Below are 18,337 nucleotides of genomic sequence, written 5' to 3' on the forward strand. Positions count from 1 at the left end.
ATGCTGACTGCTGGAGACCAGCCATTAATATTTAAAAGAGTATGTGAAAGCCTGCATTCAAAATAAATATAACGTATTCCGCAGAATCTGAAGTTAATAAAGACAGATCGCTGCCTAGTCATATGCTGTAAAGTGAAAGATTACTGCATATTAACAGACAAAGTATTACATCAGGACTGCCACAAATGGACCAGCCTGCTGCTCTGCCCCTTCAATCACTGCACGTGAGGTGCAGTGTGGAGTAATCCAACAGCCCCAAACGCTGACTGCTGCTTCCAGGAAACCCCTGTCAGGCGTGTAAAACATAAGAACCTGTAATATGACAAGGGAATCATCCTATTCTGGTAATGATGTCAATAATAAACACCATTAATATTCTCGGAATATAGTGCCAGGATTATATTAGCTACCATTAGTTCCTTTTCACCTTCAATTAGAACAGCAAGCAAATGCCAACAACAACTGGTGACTGCATGCCAGGCTTTTTACAAATGACGCCCAGCTAGCAGGGAAACACAAATGATCACACTCATCATTTGCATTTAGTTAGATTAAAAGCCTCCTGACCTGTGAAACACACCTCCTTACATGCCACCACATTAGATTCCTGTAAATAAGCATTTCCAAATAGTTTAGTGAGAATTTAAGGGCATGTGGCATGGGGAGATCTGTAGCTATGAACATCTTGGTCTCTCTGTAATGCACTTGGGCTGTGAAAACCTGAGGGAGTTGAGAAGGGGCAATCTCTCCTAAGCACTACAGAGGCCACTTCCTTTTCAGAAGCATGAGATTTAATTTCTATTGTATTTACCTTTAATAGAAAAAAATTCCAGTGAGTCATCTACTGTAAAATAAAATATTCAAACTTGGCAGCATATAGACATTCAGTTTGCACATTTCATTACCAAAATGTGTAGTTCAATGCCAGAATTTTTTCTTCTTCCTCCTAAAATACTTTAGAGACTTTTCTTCCCATTTGTCTATAGAAATGTATTGATGATCTCACACACATTTTTTTTTATCAGCAAAAATGAAACACTCAGTTGTAAGATGCTGTACAGACAAGTACAGGGCCTACACTGTTCAGTGTGACAAAAAATACCTTCAGTCCTTGGTTGTCATGAGAACACAGCTGAAGCTACTCAGGGGTTGCATCCTAGAGTGGGGACATTTGTTCTGTCACTAAATAGCCACTGTTACGTGATGTTAAGTACCCCAAAACCCAGGAGAATTCAGAAATATAGTAATACCCCATAGAAAAGGCTGTGAATTCACCTGGTGTAGAACTTCTGGGTTCTGCTGCATGAAGTGGAGCAATCTCTCTCCATCCTGTGAAATATCTCTACCCCTGTGAGAGTCTTCTTGTCTTTAGTGCCTGAAGAAGCAGGTGACAATGTAGTCTAAAGTAGCTCAGCAGCTGGAGGAGACAATTGTATCTGTGTAAAAAATGAAACAGTTTTGTAATTGTTTCCATAAAAACAAAAACTAATAATGACATTTCACAGTACTTCGAGAGCTCAAGTTTAATCTATTTTACATTAGGCTAGATGATAAATCACCCAGTCTCGTTTTGGCAGAGGGGCTGGGCAGCTTTGAAGACTGCTTTTACTAAGGCCCCTTTGCCGTTGGGGAACTGGTTATTCATGTTATACCATGTCGTGGGATATCTACATGAAGGATCCTGTAACTGCAGCAAGCCTCATTCAGCACTGTATGAACACTGGCTGCTCATCCTCTGGCAGGATGAGGGCTGACATTTTACTGTATTCAGTTTCACATTCAAAAGACTGCGGATTCCTGGAAACTAAAATTCTAGTTTCATCTGCCTACTGAGAAGAAAAGGTTAAACCCAATAGAGCTGTTATCCAGGCTTTCCTCAAGAAGGGTTTCCCAGTGTTTCTGTGCCCCAAGGAGCTTATAGTCCATGTCAGGTGCCAAACACTGAACAAGGGTCATTAAAGGCAGTAAAAAGGTCATCACGAACAGCCAGTTAGTCAGTTCACTCACTAATGAGTAATTGACGTGGCTAAAGTGTATTAAATACATTAAAAGCAGTGTCCTGGCCTGTGGTTCTCATGCACTCTTCCCTTGCCTTGCTCTGGCAGTGTCAGTATCAACCCCTCCCCACTGCCACCTCCTTGAGCTGGCACCCAAGGGACTCCCTGGGCACCCGGACACAGCCCCCTGTGCTGCCTCCAGCTCCCACCCTGTAACCCTTGTTCCACAGCTGCCAACTCCATCCCAACACAGCCCCTGAAGCTCCTTGTGCAGGCAGCAGCTGAACCTGCTGGGTGCCAAGCTTAGCCCTGATACCCTCTGCAATTCCAAACATCCCATCCGAATGAGTGGAGTGTTGAGGGCTATATCCTGTTGCCACTAGCTTCAGCAAGAACTTCTCTAGGCCTTTTATAGTTCACAGTATTTATTTTAGATGGGCCACTGGAGTAAGGGATGTGGGGGTTGCAAAAGGAATTAAACTGTTAAAATGCTCATTCTAAGGGAAAAGGGATTAGAAGGATCCAATTAAATGTACCTTGAATTCTTTAAGCTATGCTAATTTGGAGGCCTGCCAACCTTGCAGTGTTCATTTAAACACATCCCTCTAGACACTGGAGTATTTTGATCTGTGTCTATTTAACTCCTTGAGCTCTGTGCTGACACTATTAACCCTTCACAATCTAAATCCAAACAGCATCTTGCTAAGGGTGTTTTGGAGGAAACACTAAATGGACATTTAGCCAGAGAAGAAGTGGTCTCCTAAGGCTTGATCTTCCAAAGCAACCAGCTGGCTCAGCAGCAGGAGCTGGGAGTCACCTAACAGCTCACAAAAATGAGCTGGAGCCTCTCAGCTCTGTCTCCACAGGACCCATGAGCTTCTGAGGGCTGAACTCAATGGTACAAGAGGGCAGGACATTGCTGGAACAGAGCTGAGTCCAAAGCTGTGAGTGTTAACAAAGCCAAGGCCGCAGAACCTGGTACTGTTGTATTCCCAACCAAAACAGTCCTGCATATAAACTAGAAATGCAATGCAATTGCATGGTGGAATTGAATCACCATCAATAACAACAAGTGAGAGATTTGAAAATACATATTTCATAGGAGGGCTCTGCTGTATTTCCTAACCAGTGCTTAACTCTATTTCTTTTTAAATTGAATAATACAAAGTAAATCACTATCATCACTTTACAAAACAGCAGTACTTCTAAACATGCTGATACTGTGCAAGTAGGTATTTTACACTCGACAGTAAGTGATTTTAGCAGGACAGCAGACAGTCTACGCTATCATTTGCTCATGAGAATCTGATAGGAGTGTTAAGAGCTACTTAAATTTGCCCATAACTATATATCAAATATGCTTCCCTATGCTCATTTTTCCTTTTGATTGCAGACAGGGAGTGTCAAGCAAACTCCCTTGAATGACTCTTTTGGGCATGTGGAACCCTGTGCTTTGCAGAACAATGTTCTCACTAAATCTTAGTGAGACAAGCCAACCAAATAAATAGAACAAACAGGAGCAATGAGGAGCTACCAGCTCTAGGCTATGGACAGATAAATGGGTGAGAAGACAGAATAAAGATATAATTACAAAGGAAACAGAGAAAAATCTTGGTATAATCAGGAAAAAAGCAGTCAAACCATGCTTCTCACTTCTGGTCCACTCAGCTCCATGCCCTGTGTACAAATCATTTGGATCACCAAGCGAGCAGGTCATGGTTACACAGGCACCACCTCCAGCTCTGGGTGTGTCATCAGGGAGCAGCAGCACTTCAGCAGCTTTGTCAGGCAAACGGAGCCCTCTGCACCTCCCTGATGACCAGCTGGGGACAGGGACCGGCCGAGGACACGGATGGCAACTGTGGCACCAGTCACCAGTCCCTTGGGTTTCTGCTTTGCTAGCAGGTGTTCATTTCAGATTTGGGGCCTTACCTGCACTTCTCTGTTATCTGTATGGTTTTGCCTCCTGTATGCAATTCCAATCAGCCATCAGCTCATTCAATTGCAGGTTGAGCATGTATCTTAGAATGGGTTATATTGTTTTTTAGAAGAGACATCAAGACCTCAGAGGACTTGATGATGCCTTTTGGTCTCAGCAATATGACAACAACCTGCTGGAAGGAAATTGTTTTTCAGTAGTTTAATGACATTGCTGAATCTCTGCAAATTAAAAGATTTTGGTTTGTCAAGGAGAGGGAGTTAAGTGGTATTTTCTTTGTCCGTCAACTGCTTGTAGTTCAATACTGGCATTATTTGCCTTTGAGACTAAAGCTGGAAAGTAAATGGATTTAGCAATTTAACATCTAAATTAGGCAGCAAGACAGAAAAAAATGTTTTACTTTTTCCTCAATGAATAGCATCCTATACTATTAATCATATGAGAATTAGAAAAGCTTTTCAGAGATTAGTGACAAAATGCCAGGCAGACTGCCTTAAAAGGCTCTGATCCACTGAGTCAGCTGTGAGAAAGCCAGGTAAACACTTTGGAAGGGAACTGCTGCAGTGTTTATCCTCCCAATAAAAGCGGGGATGAGGGCTTCCATTACAGCTGATTTGCAGTGAGGTGCCTCAGAAGGGATACATATTCCTTATAAAGTGGGGAATCAAGAAAGGTATTTACTCAGGATCAGAATGAGCACTCCTCAGGAAAAAGAATGTGGGGAATGTTTGTCCTACACCTGACTGCAATGATAGTCTCAAAGGTTTCACAAAGAGAATGGAGAAAAATGTCACATACTTTTTTTCTGTGAAAGAGAAGTGATCTCCTTGTATATAATTTTTAAAATAAAAAAGACAGCTATTTAATTTATATAAACATTTCTGAAAATGACTTGTGTGTTCTAATCAGTTTAAAACACAATTCCCCCTCACATGGCTTATAGCCTTGAGCCCTACTATTCTGAGATGTTCTTGTGGCACTGATACAATTCAGTGAAAAAGGCAATGCTTGAATCTACTCACAAGGTTGTATGTGGCCAAATAACACAGAGGAAGTAAATTTATATTTCACTGTCTGATAATTAATAATGTCCCAAATACCAACATTTTAAAAGGGATAAAACATTTAGAAAATTAGGAAATACAGTGACAGGTGAGACTATTGTGATGATTAAAATCAAATCAACATTAAGAGCCATAAACTGTCCAATAGTTCTTCTGGACATGTCATTACAGCAGTATGGAAAATAACATTTCTTTAACACAAATGAAGAATTTAATGGCTGACTTGAATATTAATTCTTGATACATGATATTAGGGAAAAATAATCAGTTTGTCACTGCAACATGGAAATTTAAAACAAATGAAGCCTTTTTCAGCTGACTAATCATGGGAAGTAAGCACAGGCATTTGGACACAAGCAAAACATGTCTTGGGGAGCTAACATGAAAACAAGTGAAAAAGACCAGCAGGATCCTAAAGATGGAGGCAGAAACCAAATGAGACCATTGTCCATCCAACCTCCTCTTAAAACCAGGGTCAGCACCAGACAGGTCCCTCAGGACTTTTTCCAGTATTTGGGAATATCTCCAAGGATGGAGACTGCACAGTGTTTTGGCCTTGTATGTTTGTACTTTTATTTTTGTGCTGTAAGGACATTGATAGGAACTGAAGGAGATCATTGGATAAGCAAATCTAGGGCTTATGATAAAAAAGTGAGCTGTTAACATTAGGCATTATAGAGTATATAAGTGAGCAGAATATTAGGCATTATAGAGTATATAAGTTTTCTAAAATGTTCCTAAAAAAAAAAAAAATCAATGATTTTTGATAATTAAACTCCCATATGCCTAAACCACAAAAGTTTGAAGCTAAACCTGGAAAGACACAATTTTCTTACTCCTCCACCTGCCTTGAGTGAGAGATCAACACTTTTTGAGAGGGAAAAATAAACAGAACACCTGAAAGCGAAGCTTATTTCGCTTTTACATTTTCTTCTCCCCCTTTTAGTTAGTTCCATTTGCTTTTCAAAGAGATGTTAAAAGTAAACATGGTATGCCAGTGAATTATGGAAATGAACATAACCAGTGTGTCCCATGGAAGAGGTGTGGAGGATAGCAGAGCCCAGGTCATGGCTTGCTGAGCTGGCCAAGGTCAGGTTCAGGCAGAATACCCACCTGCAGGGCCAGCCACGGGCAGGAGCCGTCGTGCCATCACCACTGTGACAAAGCACTCGGGATAACGGGGACATGGGTTTTGTTCTAGAGCAGAATGACCTGAACACTCCTCGTGCTGCGGCTCAGCCCTTCCCTGCCCGCTCCCCCTCGCAGTGCTCCCTCCCAAGTGCTGCCCGGGTTTATTTAGCAGAGGATCCCCTCCCGAAGTGCTGCCCGGGTTTATTTAGCAGAGGATCCCCTCCCGAAGTGCTGCCCGGGTTTATTTAGCAGAGGATCCCCTCCCAAGTGCTGCCCGGGTTTATTTAGCAGAGGATCCCCTCCCGAAGTGCTGCCTGGGTGTATTTAGCAGAGGATCCCCTCCCGAAGTGCTGCCTGGGTGTATTTAGCAGAGGATCCCCTCCCGAAGTGCTGCCTGGGTGTATTTAGCAGAGCGAGAACCCCTCGGTGCCTCTGCCCTCCTCGGGCCCGGGGCAGCAGCAGCAGCTCCTGCAGTCACACCTCCACACGCTCATGGTGTGGGCTCCTGGTCCTTCCCGCAAGAACTCCCCTAATCAAGAAACCTGACTGAAGGGTTTGAACAGCTTCCCTGGTAGAAACTGCAGGGTATTCCAAGGTGACCAGAACGTAACTGCATGATTTATTTTTTCTTCCTTCAAATGCTGTCTCCTTCTCCATATTCCAAATTACTTTAGACTAGGACTCCCCAGCCCAAACCCCAAATATTGGACAGGCATCTGGTTCAAAATCATTAATTAAACAGTGCAAACGAATTCAGTGAACTGCAATTGGATGCTGTGCTTTATCATACCAGGTGTGCTTCTGTGGCTCTGATTCTCCCCTGAAGTGTTTTCAGGAAGTACTGAGTAACTGGTTTCTTTTTTCCATGGGCAGATACTTTTACATTCCTCAAATCACATCACAGCTGTGCAGAACAAGCAGTATTTACACAATAGCAATGCTGATCAAATAAAACATAACCCCACAGATACTTGTACACACATTAATATTTTTCTTCTGTATAACAAATGCATGAGTTTTCAGTACAATTCCAGGAGAGGCACATTAATAAGTTTAAAAATTCAGGCTTGTATAAAAACACTCTCTGTAAAAATCTACAGGTTTAAAAGAATTTATCCAGTAACCAAAGAGTCACATTCTTTGGCTATTCAAAATCCAAGTGTCTTCCAAATTCCAAACATCAAAATTCAACATCTTCCATTGTTTGAAATATTAGTATTTTTTTGAAGATACACATGAATGTGCTGCCTTGAAAACCTGAGCTATCTAAATACTTAAATTCTTTCTGTAGCCAAGTAAAAGCAATTCCTATCTACTGCAGTGAGTCCTTCAGATACTGAGGTCAGAATACAGACTAAGATGTTACTTCTAAACAGGCAATGAAACTCATATGATCCTGGGTGAGACACTTCAAAAAATGAGTTATAGGAGTGGCTTTGTTTTGGATATTACTGAAAAAAGGAGCACACATTCATAGAAAATACTGATACTACCATTGACTAATATTAACAGTATTAATAGATGACAGAAGAATGATCTTACAGATTTGATGAGATGATAAATTCTAAACTAGCCAATAAATCAGAATATTTTGAAAGACAAAATATTCTCTTGTCTTCAGTAGATTTCAATTTTTCAAATTTACCATTGGATATAACTTGCTATTAGTTTAAAATAATAAGCTCAGGATATTCCCACTCGAGTGCTTTGTTATCTGCCACAGCTCCCAGTCCAGGAAGAGTGGGATGGCTCTGTTCAGGACTCCAGCTGTGTCTTGCCTTCTGCAGGAAACCTCACCTCACCAAGATTTATCACAACCCAAGCCACCTCAGAGAGACACTTGTTTTTGTGCCTAAATGAGCTCCTTTAACAGGCTGTGTGCTGGCACAGGTCCCGGCTTGAGCTCGCCAGCCCAATCCAACCATCATCTTCCTCTTAAAGATTCTTGTTTAGGGAATTAAGCATTGGATATATGGGAATGTTCCCATTAGGCATGTTTGACTATACAGACCATACACTGACTTAACTGAGAGCAACTTACCACTTCCATGGACTTTCTTTATGTCTTTATGAGCAAAAATAAACGTGAGTGTTACCATCTTTAACTACCCTGGATTTGTCCCCTCCTACAAGACAAGGACAGCTCTGAATGAAAGTGTCACAAAGAAAAAGTCACAGTTTGAATTCAGGCAGATATTATGCAAGATCTGCTGTTTTCCTGTGGAGAAGTGGGAACATGGTGTACTTTAATTTTAAAGTTTCCCAGTTTATGGGGAATACACAGTGCAGTGACAATTCACAGATTGAAACTAATTGCAGAGTAGCTGGATATATGAGGATGCTTTACAGTGCATGCAGGAAACAAAATGGGTTTGCAAGTATAGAAATGGAAAAAAAAAATTGCATTTCTCTCTTTTACAAGCCTAGCGAGAGTTCTCAAAAAGCTCTTGTTTCACATGGCACTTCAGTCATACCTGTATTTCAGATGTCACTATATAAATAAATTCATATAAGTGAACTGAAAACTGCATTTGAGCTGTTCTAGATCCCTCTCATTATACCAATACAAAGCCTGTGGTGGTATTATTTCATATTTCACATAAAAACTCCCAAGATGAGTAATTGCTTACTAGCAGGTCACTGTGGGATACTGAAAACAGCATTTTGACACAGGCCTGAAGTACATTGTCAAAGTGGTCGTCCCTGTTCAACTTGAAGACACCAAAGCTGACATAATTTCCACATAAGGCAGATTTGAGTGGAGAGAAACAGATGGAAATGCCCTTGACTTTCAGCAGATGAACCCGATCCCATGAGAGAAGATCTGATTACATGTTAAGAAGGAAAGGAAGAAAGAGGAAGGAAGGAAGGAAGGATTCCAGGAAGGAAGGAAGGATTCCAGGAAGGAAGGATTCCAGGAAGGATTCCAGGAAGGATTCCAGGAAGGAAGGAAGGATTCCAGGAAGGATTCCAGGAAGGATTCCAGGAAGGAAGGAAGGAAGGAAGGATTCCAGGAAGGAAGGATTCCAGGAAGGATTCCAGGAAGGATTCCAGGAAGGAAGGAAGGATTCCAGGAAGGATTCCAGGAAGGATTCCAGGAAGGAAGGAAGGAAGGAAGGATTCCAGGAAGGAAGGAAGGAAGGAAGGAAGGAAGGAAGGAAGGATTCCAGGAAGGATTCCAGGAAGGATTCCAGGAAGGAAGGAAGGAAGGAAGGAAGGAAGGAAGGAAGGAAGGAAGGAAGGGACTTATTTAAGCAGCTGCAAATCTAAAATATTTTGATGGCACTATCTAAACTTATTTTTTGCCTCTATTTTCATTACTATTTGGAAGAAATATGTAAAAGATGTAAAGATGCAAAAGATGTAAAAGATCTGTTAAGTAAGCATGACTAGAGTTTAAAAGCCACCAAGCAATTAGTATGCAAAATTAAAATTAAAAGCTCCTAATCCCTGCCACTGATGTACAGCCAGACCATGACTGGGTCTATCAGCATGAATTCCTCAATCTGAACAGAGTTGCAACACATGGTTTTACAGTTTCTCATGCCTCAGCCACAGCAAAACCTGGTTTTGATCCACTACCAGAATGGTCTCTCGGGTCCCTTGCTGACAGATACACACCCTAAATGTATTCCTCAGAAAGCTAACATGTCCTTTTCAAAAGCCTCTGTTTTACCAGTCACCGATGGGAATGACTTTTTAATTCAACTCCATGTTTATAATATAAAAATAACAGCAACTGGTAAATATTTTTGTTGCTATTAACAAGCAGTAATGACTTTTGGATCCATCGTGCAGCAGATCCCAGTGCAATCCTCTGTACAGATTCCTGTGCTCACAAGGTCTCATTACCATGTTTTCTTAGTACCTTGTAACAATTTAATGCTCATCTTCACAGCACCCCAGAGGGAGTTTGTCTTCATGACAATCTTTCTCAAACCTAAGGCAATTAATGAAAGTGAGCTAAAATAGTGCAAGAGCACAGCAAAGCCAAAGCTCTTGCCCACCATGGAGCAGCCTGACTCAACTGAGCCCTTGGATGTGACCTGGACAAACCTGGTCTGCACAGAACCCAAGTGCCAGACTTGCCATTGTTACTACTCATCATTCTTGGCAATTTTAACCAGAGGAAAATACCACAAAGCTGTAGGTTTTTGAAAGGATTCTCATTAAGAACAGCCCACAATGAGACACTCGGCTCCTCTGCTCTCTGTGCTGTCCTGGCTGTGATGACAGCTTGGATCAAGGAGCACTGAGCTAAGTGGGCAGTACTGGTTCACAACCCAAACATTGCCTGCTGGGAGCGGGAGTTATGACAATGCAGTTGTGATTTTATAGTAGGCAATTAAAAAATGCCCTAAAACCTTGCCTGAGATTGCACAGATGGAGCATCATTTAACACATATTGAGGCCTAACCTTAAAGTGGGTCAGCCTCTGCACAGCTCTCCTTCCCATCCAAGCAAATTCCCACCTGCAAATCATCTCCCTGCCTCATTTCAGTTCTTTCTCTTAATGCTACTGGTTACCAGCAATGACAAATTTACATCATGCAATTAAAAAAATGAAAGGAAAACATTGTTTCCAAACACCTAATGCACTGAAGTACCACCCATTTGGTGTCACCTGATGTAGGGTAGAAAGGCATAAGCTACTGTTTAAAACACTAGTGTTGGTCACCACTTCTAGCAAGTGGTGAATTTATGCAAGGGACTTTATGCATTAGGGTGTAAAAGAAAAGTAGATGCAAAAAAAAAAAAAAAACCCGACTGGGAATACAGTCAGGTAATATGCTTTAAAAAAGTAACTGGGGTCTGTAAGAAGCTGGAATGGTAAATTAGAATTACAGAAGAGAAGAGGAAAACAAATATTTAGCTAGGAAAGATGATCACAAAATAAAATCAAGCCTTCCTAATTAAACAAAAACTAATTTATGAATGAGAATCCAGAATGGTTTTCACATTTGGAAATGGCGCTGCAGCACCTCTCTTATCTCAAATGCTACAGTTAGGAACACAGGGTAACTGGGGAAGACATACCATTCCAGACATTGTTGCTGCACAGAAACTAGTTCCAAAGGGTGTTAAATCTCTGTTACTAAACAGGAGCAGAATCTAAAAGGTCTTTGAAAAGTAAAACATAGCAAAAAAAGATAAAAGTCTTATAGTGTACCTGGATATTAATTTATTTTTATACTTTACATAAATAAGAGATTTCACTTACAAAAACTTAAACTCCATTTAGCTTCCTACAGTGTACTATTTAATACATCCCAGACAAATAATCTTAATTAGAATTAATGTCTTTGACAAGTCCTGGCATAGTTATTGAGAAGATCAATGAACTTCAAATTCTGTGGGGAAAAAATAAAACTAAATACAAAACTGTCTGTGAGACCAAGTGGGAAGACAGACACTGGTTTTGGAAACCATTGTTAAAGAGTAAAATTCTCAGGGCACAAACAAGAGAGAAAAGCAAGAGTGCTGTAAATTAACCTGAGCTGCTCTCCTCCACTATTAAATTCTCTGTTGAAAATGTCAACTTCACTAACACAAATATATACCTGGCTTCAGAAACAAGCAAAGTTCTGGATCTCGGAAAGGAAGAGCCTTGAGTTTGTAGCTGTCGAAGCATTACATCCTGCAGCCACAGGTCCTTCAGCTACTTGGTGTAAAAAGCAATGAAAGAGCTCAGGAGTTGTCAAGAAGGCAATTATGTACTTAATATGGAAATTAACTGCAAGCTGAGATAAAATATGGATGATGAGGAAAGAAGCTGGAAAAACCCTAGGAACCCCTTAGACTGGGAACATGAATTCTAGGAAGTATCCTCAACTGCTGATGTTCCATCACTTTCATTACTTCAACCCCCCCCCCCCCCCCCCGTAATTAAAACCCCTTGATGAGCAGAAGGGATTGGGTGCAGGAAGGGAGCAGGGGAACACGGGGCTGTCCCTCCCCAGAGGCACTGAGGAGCCTGAGTCTTGTGTGAGAGTGAAAGCTGCAGGAGAAGTGTCCTGTGCTCATGGATCCATCTCCAAAGGGCCCAAGGGTGGGAGCAGCCAATTCCGAGAGCAGCTGTGCTGAGGGACTGGTGGTGCCACTCCCCACACCCGCTGCCAACAGGGCACCAGTGCAGAGCAGTGTTTCAGCATTTATTGAACAAAAGATGAACTACAGTGCCAGGCCTGAGTAGGTAAAAAAAGAGAATGATCTCCTTGTAACATTTAGCAGGAGCTTCAGGGGAATATTTTTATACACGATGGATACTACTGAACATAAACTAATTTACGGAGGTACTTGGAATCAGGTCAAGAACAACTCCTCAGCTACTGAGGATATGCTTACATTTATAATCCCTGTAGTGGAAGACCAAAATACAATTTTATAAACTCCTATTGTTAAAAGAAACCATTTAAAGAAATTAATTCAACATAAAAGTGACTTTTGACATGTTTAATTCAAAAATTGTTTTTGGAATTCATAGCTCCTATCAAAACAACAACTCTGTAGAGATAATCACTGGAGTCCCTGTGCTACTACTGAGTTAAAAATCAAATGAAAAAATCCAACTTGCACCAATTTCTTCTTGCTGTGGGAGAAATTGCATCTCACTACCTTAAAATACATTGGCTTTCAAAATTCTCAGTAATTTCATTTAACCCAAAGTTTTGCCCTGCACTTCATGGCAATGTCACTCACACAAACTATGAACTCTCTGTGACTCAGGGGTGATACAAAATTCTGATATAGGAATATGAAAGGGGTTTTAAAAGATATTGGTGAAACTGCTGGAAAGGAAATACAGGCTTGAATTTGGCTGCCAATTTAATAAGCTACTTACTGAAAGACTCCTCAGTACAACCAAAGGTGCTGGAAGAAAAAGGTGTCTGTGCAGAGGGAAGTTCCAAGGCAGCCAACAGCAGTCTGGGCTGCTGGGGCTCCAGGGAACGTCCCCAGGCTCAGGACCCACAGCCACCCCTTCCCTCCCTCCCCTGGATGCAGGAGATGTCAGCACACACAGATTTCCCCTCAGCTCTTCTCTTTCATTGCTTTTACAGGATGCTATACATACATATTATAATATGGGCTTTTTGCAAATATTAAAATGGATTTTATATGTGTGATGTTAAAGTAATTTTTCTATAAAGATATCATTTTTATTTCTGTTGTTAATTAAGCTTAGACATAGTAGTGAAATAGCTATGCTTGTGTTAAAATGCCTGCTTGGATGGGATAACATCCAATGAACACAGAATGAGGACACCTGCTACAGATACGCCAACTATCGGCACTCACCATCGAAGAAAGTGTGGACCAAGGCCCAAACTGGAAGTGATAAAGGAGCCAAAACCACAGCCAAGAAACATGCAAGCTCTAAAAAGGCGGGCCCAAAGAGGGACCATGTAAAATAGTTCCTGGAATATGTAAACTATTTATGGATAGGCATAAGGGTCTATGAATATGCAACAGGCTGATGTAGGGGAAAAGGTATTTAAGGGGTATCCCCAAAGGTAACAGTGTGGTCTTGGCTGAGTGCCAAGATGCACCTGCCATAATAACCTTTGCTCCATGGTCCTTGTCTCCTATTGTCCTTTATTAAACTTTTAAATTTTCACAGGAGACTGAACGTGTTTTTCACGTAGGAGAAGCTGTAACAAAGAATGATTTCCTTATGGCTGAGTTCATTGCAGCAGGACTTCTTCCAACCAATTTCAAACCAATAAAGACTTTGGATGGTAATAATGCACCTGAATCATATTTTAACATGTGTGAATTAGATGAAGACTTTGGTGAGATTAAACAAAGGTTGTGAGAACTTATCATATTTATAGAGAAAAGCGGGTTTTGCCTCTCCTCCTTTCCTATTTTTATTATTCACCACTGCCCATAAAGATGGCTTGAGCTACACTTCAGGCATTCAGAATGCTGGGCAGTGCAAAGAAGTGCCCAGACAAAAAAGGAAAATGTGAATCATAAAGATGAGAGAGAGCTTCAAAAAGTGTTTTAAGGCTTCCATAACTACAAAATGTGCAGAAAAGCTCTCAAATCAGCACAATGAGTGTGTCCAGCACCAAGATAAATTTGCTGAAAGAAAGCGATTCTGAAACACGAGTTAGAAATGCAGCACAATATATTGTGGAACCACCACTCCAGGAATGAGGAGGGCAGAGCAGTGCTGCTCAGAGCACTGAGCACGCCACTGCCAAGCTCAGCTGTTGCTGAGAAATACCTGTTAGACTGCAAGAATCCGTTTAACCAAAATTTTGAAGAAGACCCGTTATCTTATGAAGTTGACACTGAATGGATTACCACACTAAGTTTTGAAATACATGTTCTGGAAGCAATTTAAAGCTCATTAGAAATAATTGTGTCTGGCCACTGGAAAATGTGGTAAAATTTAATCCACATCCAAATGCTACCTGAGCTGTGAGCACAGGAAATTGTTTTGTGCTACTGTGGCTAACCTCCTTGCTGACCCTTAGCAGTAACTGCTACAGCAGCTGAAAGCTGAAGCAAAATTAAAAACTTACATCAAAGTATATCATGACAGAATGTAGATAAATAAAAACAGCATATTGAAAATATTATTTTTATGTCAGCCTCTTCTAATGAAAGGGAAGAGGTTTACTAAAATGTAAAGAAACCACAAAACAAAAAATGGATGGTCGCAAGATGCATCGAAACATTCCTGTGCCACTGGGAGTTCAAAAACACACGGTAAGGAGACCTGTACATACAGAATTAAAAGTGAAATATATTGGGCATGAAGAATGGTGAACTACACTATTCCAACTCCTCTCAATTCTCTCTGCTGTCTATTTTAAATCACTATCGCTCCCTCAGACCGGCTCCAGCCGTAATGGACAAGACACAACAGCCCTTGCCAAGAAGCTGTGGAGCCCCAACAAGGATAATTGCCTGACTAAGTGCATCCTACGCCAGGCTTCCCATCTTCTGAGCAGATCACATTAGCAATGGCATCTCAGAGCTGTCTGCAGCACAGGATCAGTGATAAATGAGCAGCAGGAGAGGACACACCAGCATCCCCCCAAGCGCACAGCTGGATCTGTGCGGCACAACTCAGCACTCACCGAGGTGCTCCTCTTCAAAGGTACAGAAAAAATCATCTTTTGAATTTTACTCCCTGACAACTGAACATACGTGCATATCTTAAAAACAGGCATTTGGAGATGATTTCTGCTTTGCACTCAAACACATGGAATCACTATATGCCAGTCTAGGGAAAAAAGAGTCTCTACTCCAGTCTAACACTAAAGATTTCAGCATCCAAACTCACAAGCTTTTGTGTACATTCACCCTCCCAAACAGTTCTACCCTTTTTTCCCCCTTCTCTCTTCAGTCCAAGCACAGACCTTACAGCACTTAGAGAAATGAAATGGAGGGATCATTCAGAATAGACATCACAAACTTGGGTTAAACTGAAGACAGATAGAAAGAAAGCAACACACTGGATGACCAATGTTTGTTTCAGAGTCATTTCCACTGTTATTTCCTGCACACAACAGTACAGGACCCACACAGAACAAAGCCACATATAAATTTTAGCTGATTTGCATCACCTGAAGAAGGCCATATGTGTGAAGTATCTCTGTGTTAGTCAAAATTGCCTTGATTGGTGTAGTCCAGGCTCAGGAAGAATGCACATGATGTCAGCAATCACCACCATGGGTGAGAAGAATCACCTGATGCACCTCACTTCTGTCACTAATTCCTTGTCAAAGTGTTGACTGGACAGAGGTGTATCTCAGATCTCATTTTTATATACCTGTAGGTTTACATAGCAAGAAAACTCCCAGTTGACCTAGGACATAACTAGAAATTTCTGTGTTTCATTTGGTGCAAATGAAATTCCTGAAAACAATACCTTTACACGCATTTTCTGTATATCATTGCATATGAAAGAGGAGGAAAAATCCTGTTCTAAAACAAATTTAAATTTCACCAATGAAAACACAATACCATGAAGCCATATTTTTTTTTATTGCTTTATGTTCTGTTCTTCTCAGAAAAAGGAACAGCCAGGCTGAGCTATACTGTCTGTGGAGAGGGACCAAGTCTTTCCCTACAGAGCCAGAGACAGAAACTCAGTGTCAAGGGCATGGCAGGGAGGAGAGGGGAGAGCCTCACAGCTGGAAGCCAGGTGCTCAGACAAGGGTTTGCCAGGGCTCCAGGTGGTGGAAAATAGAACTTCCTAGGGATGAGAGGAGCCTGGGCAGAGTTTATGGCAATCCTCTCAGTCAGTGGATTAATTGACAAAGAGATTGAACGGAAGCGCCTTCCTGCAAAGGACGGTGTGAGGAAAGAAGGAGATGCTCACTTCTATTTCCCCCCTCTGCTTCATGCCATCATCTTGTGTTTCTCCCAGTTTAAAAAGGAAATTATTATAATATAAATTTCAGTCAAATCTATCTTGAGTTAAAATGTGTCTTTGATCAGCTCTGAGGAGCTCACCATAAGCTGCAGGCACATACAAGAGGTCTGGCTGACTTGGTAAGATAAATGAGCACATTCTGTCTGGTGTCATCTCCTGACATTTGCTGTGCATCTCCTATTTTTTTCTAATACTTCAATCATAAAATCATGCTGAGTGAGAGAATCTCAACTATTTTTGTGATTTTAAGTTACTTGGAAGAATGGTACAGAAGAAAACTTGAAAACTGAGTCCCAGGATTAGAAGGCATGTATGAGTTTATTCTTTTATCCAAATCACACAATTTTTCAGAATTGGAAAATTCAGGGTCTGGAAACACTGTTCAAGAACCCAAGTGAATTTTATGATCATCACTTGGTTTACTTGTTTGTTTTACCCCAGATCTCTGCCAAGATTACACAGGCTTAAAAGACAAATACACTTTAAAAGATCATAGACTATTATGGATTACAGTTTTCCTTAAAAATAAAATTATTAAGATTTTCAGGAGGGCATTGGAAAATAATGCAGAATTCCTTTACATCAGTACTTTTATAGGAATTTGTAAGTTCAAAAGATCATACTTCATTAATGAAGCACATTTCCAGAAGTTACATCTTTCTGTACACTGGAACAGAAATCTCAGAAACTACCACTTCGTGACAAAAGCTAAAAATCCTAACAGCCATGATTCAGTGCGGATCAGTTGTAGTATCTTGAAATATTTACAGTGGGCAGGGAAACCTTCCCAGAGCAGTGTGAAATGGGGCTGAGTGGGGATCACTCCATGCCCAGAGCCCAGCAGGGTGATGGCCAGGCTGTGCTGTCCAGCTGTGCCAGCTGTGCCAGCTGGATCCTGTGAAATCCCTGTTCCCACATGGGCAGGGCTTGTGTGGGAATAAATCCTGGGGTGGATTCCCAAGAGTGGGCTCTGCCCAGAATAAATCCTGGCAGTCACTCACCCAACAGAAAAGCTGCACAGTTCCTCTTAAGTCACATCTGAGTACTGGAGGGATCACTGATGGGACCCTGATGTTCACATGCATGTGCTTTAAAGCAAAATAAACCCCACAGACGCTGGGGGAGGCTCTCTCCCACACCTCCATTTTTTCTCTGCTTTTAGCTGATGGGTGATTTTAAATGTTTCTTCTGGAGGAGATTAAGCACAGTACTCCTCTTAAACCTGTGCTGGGTGAAATGTCATCCTTCCCTAGGAAAGCAGTTATAATATACATGGAAGAGAACATAGGAGAAAGCTCTTGGGGGCAGAAGATACCCCTGCCCATTGCAGGGGATGTACTCAGTAACCTTTAGCAGGTCCCTCCAACCCAGCCCAGTCTTTGATTCTCTGCTCACCTCCCCTTTTCTGTGGTGCACACCTCTGAGGAGATGCCACACAGTCCTAAGGATCTCTCCCATAATTTAGCAAAGAGAGTGATCAGACTTTGGACACAGCTCCCACAGGCTCCACGCCTCTACTGCTCAGTTTTTACTCCCAGATCTGCACTGGGCTCAGATTCCCTTTCCCACCACACAATTAAATCCCAGCATGAGTCAGAAAATGCTGTCTGGTCCTTATGTGTAAGAGCTACCAATACCTTAGGGCTGGGAATTTTATCAACTGCATACACACCATAAAAGCTGCAATTGAAAACAGAAGGTTTCTTTACAAAGGTTTTTGGGGATTTTTTGGGCATGAATTAGGAATGAAACAGGTTGAAAACAACTCGTGTGGTTTACTCAGCAAGGTTTAGAAACTTGATGCCAACAACTG

The 18,337-nt window shown here is 41.4% G+C and overlaps 1 long non-coding RNA gene across 3 annotated transcripts in view; it reads right to left on the minus strand.

Moving 5' to 3' along the window:
• LOC136563112 (uncharacterized) overlaps positions 1-18,337 on the minus strand; it is a 113,967-nt gene that overhangs the window by 17,268 nt on the left and 78,362 nt on the right. For 2 of the 3 annotated variants that reach the window (XR_010784601.1, XR_010784602.1), the window contains one exon: positions 1,276-1,436. This is a non-coding gene — a long non-coding RNA (uncharacterized lncRNA). Of the gene's footprint in view, positions 1-1,275; positions 1,437-3,929; positions 4,112-18,337 lie in introns of all 3 variants that reach the window. The other variant, XR_010784603.1, reaches the window with a different exon arrangement.

The sequence above is a fragment of the Molothrus aeneus genome, chromosome 15, assembly GCF_037042795.1.
Source record: "Molothrus aeneus isolate 106 chromosome 15, BPBGC_Maene_1.0, whole genome shotgun sequence".
In the NCBI taxonomy this organism is placed as follows: domain Eukaryota; kingdom Metazoa; phylum Chordata; class Aves; order Passeriformes; family Icteridae; genus Molothrus; species Molothrus aeneus.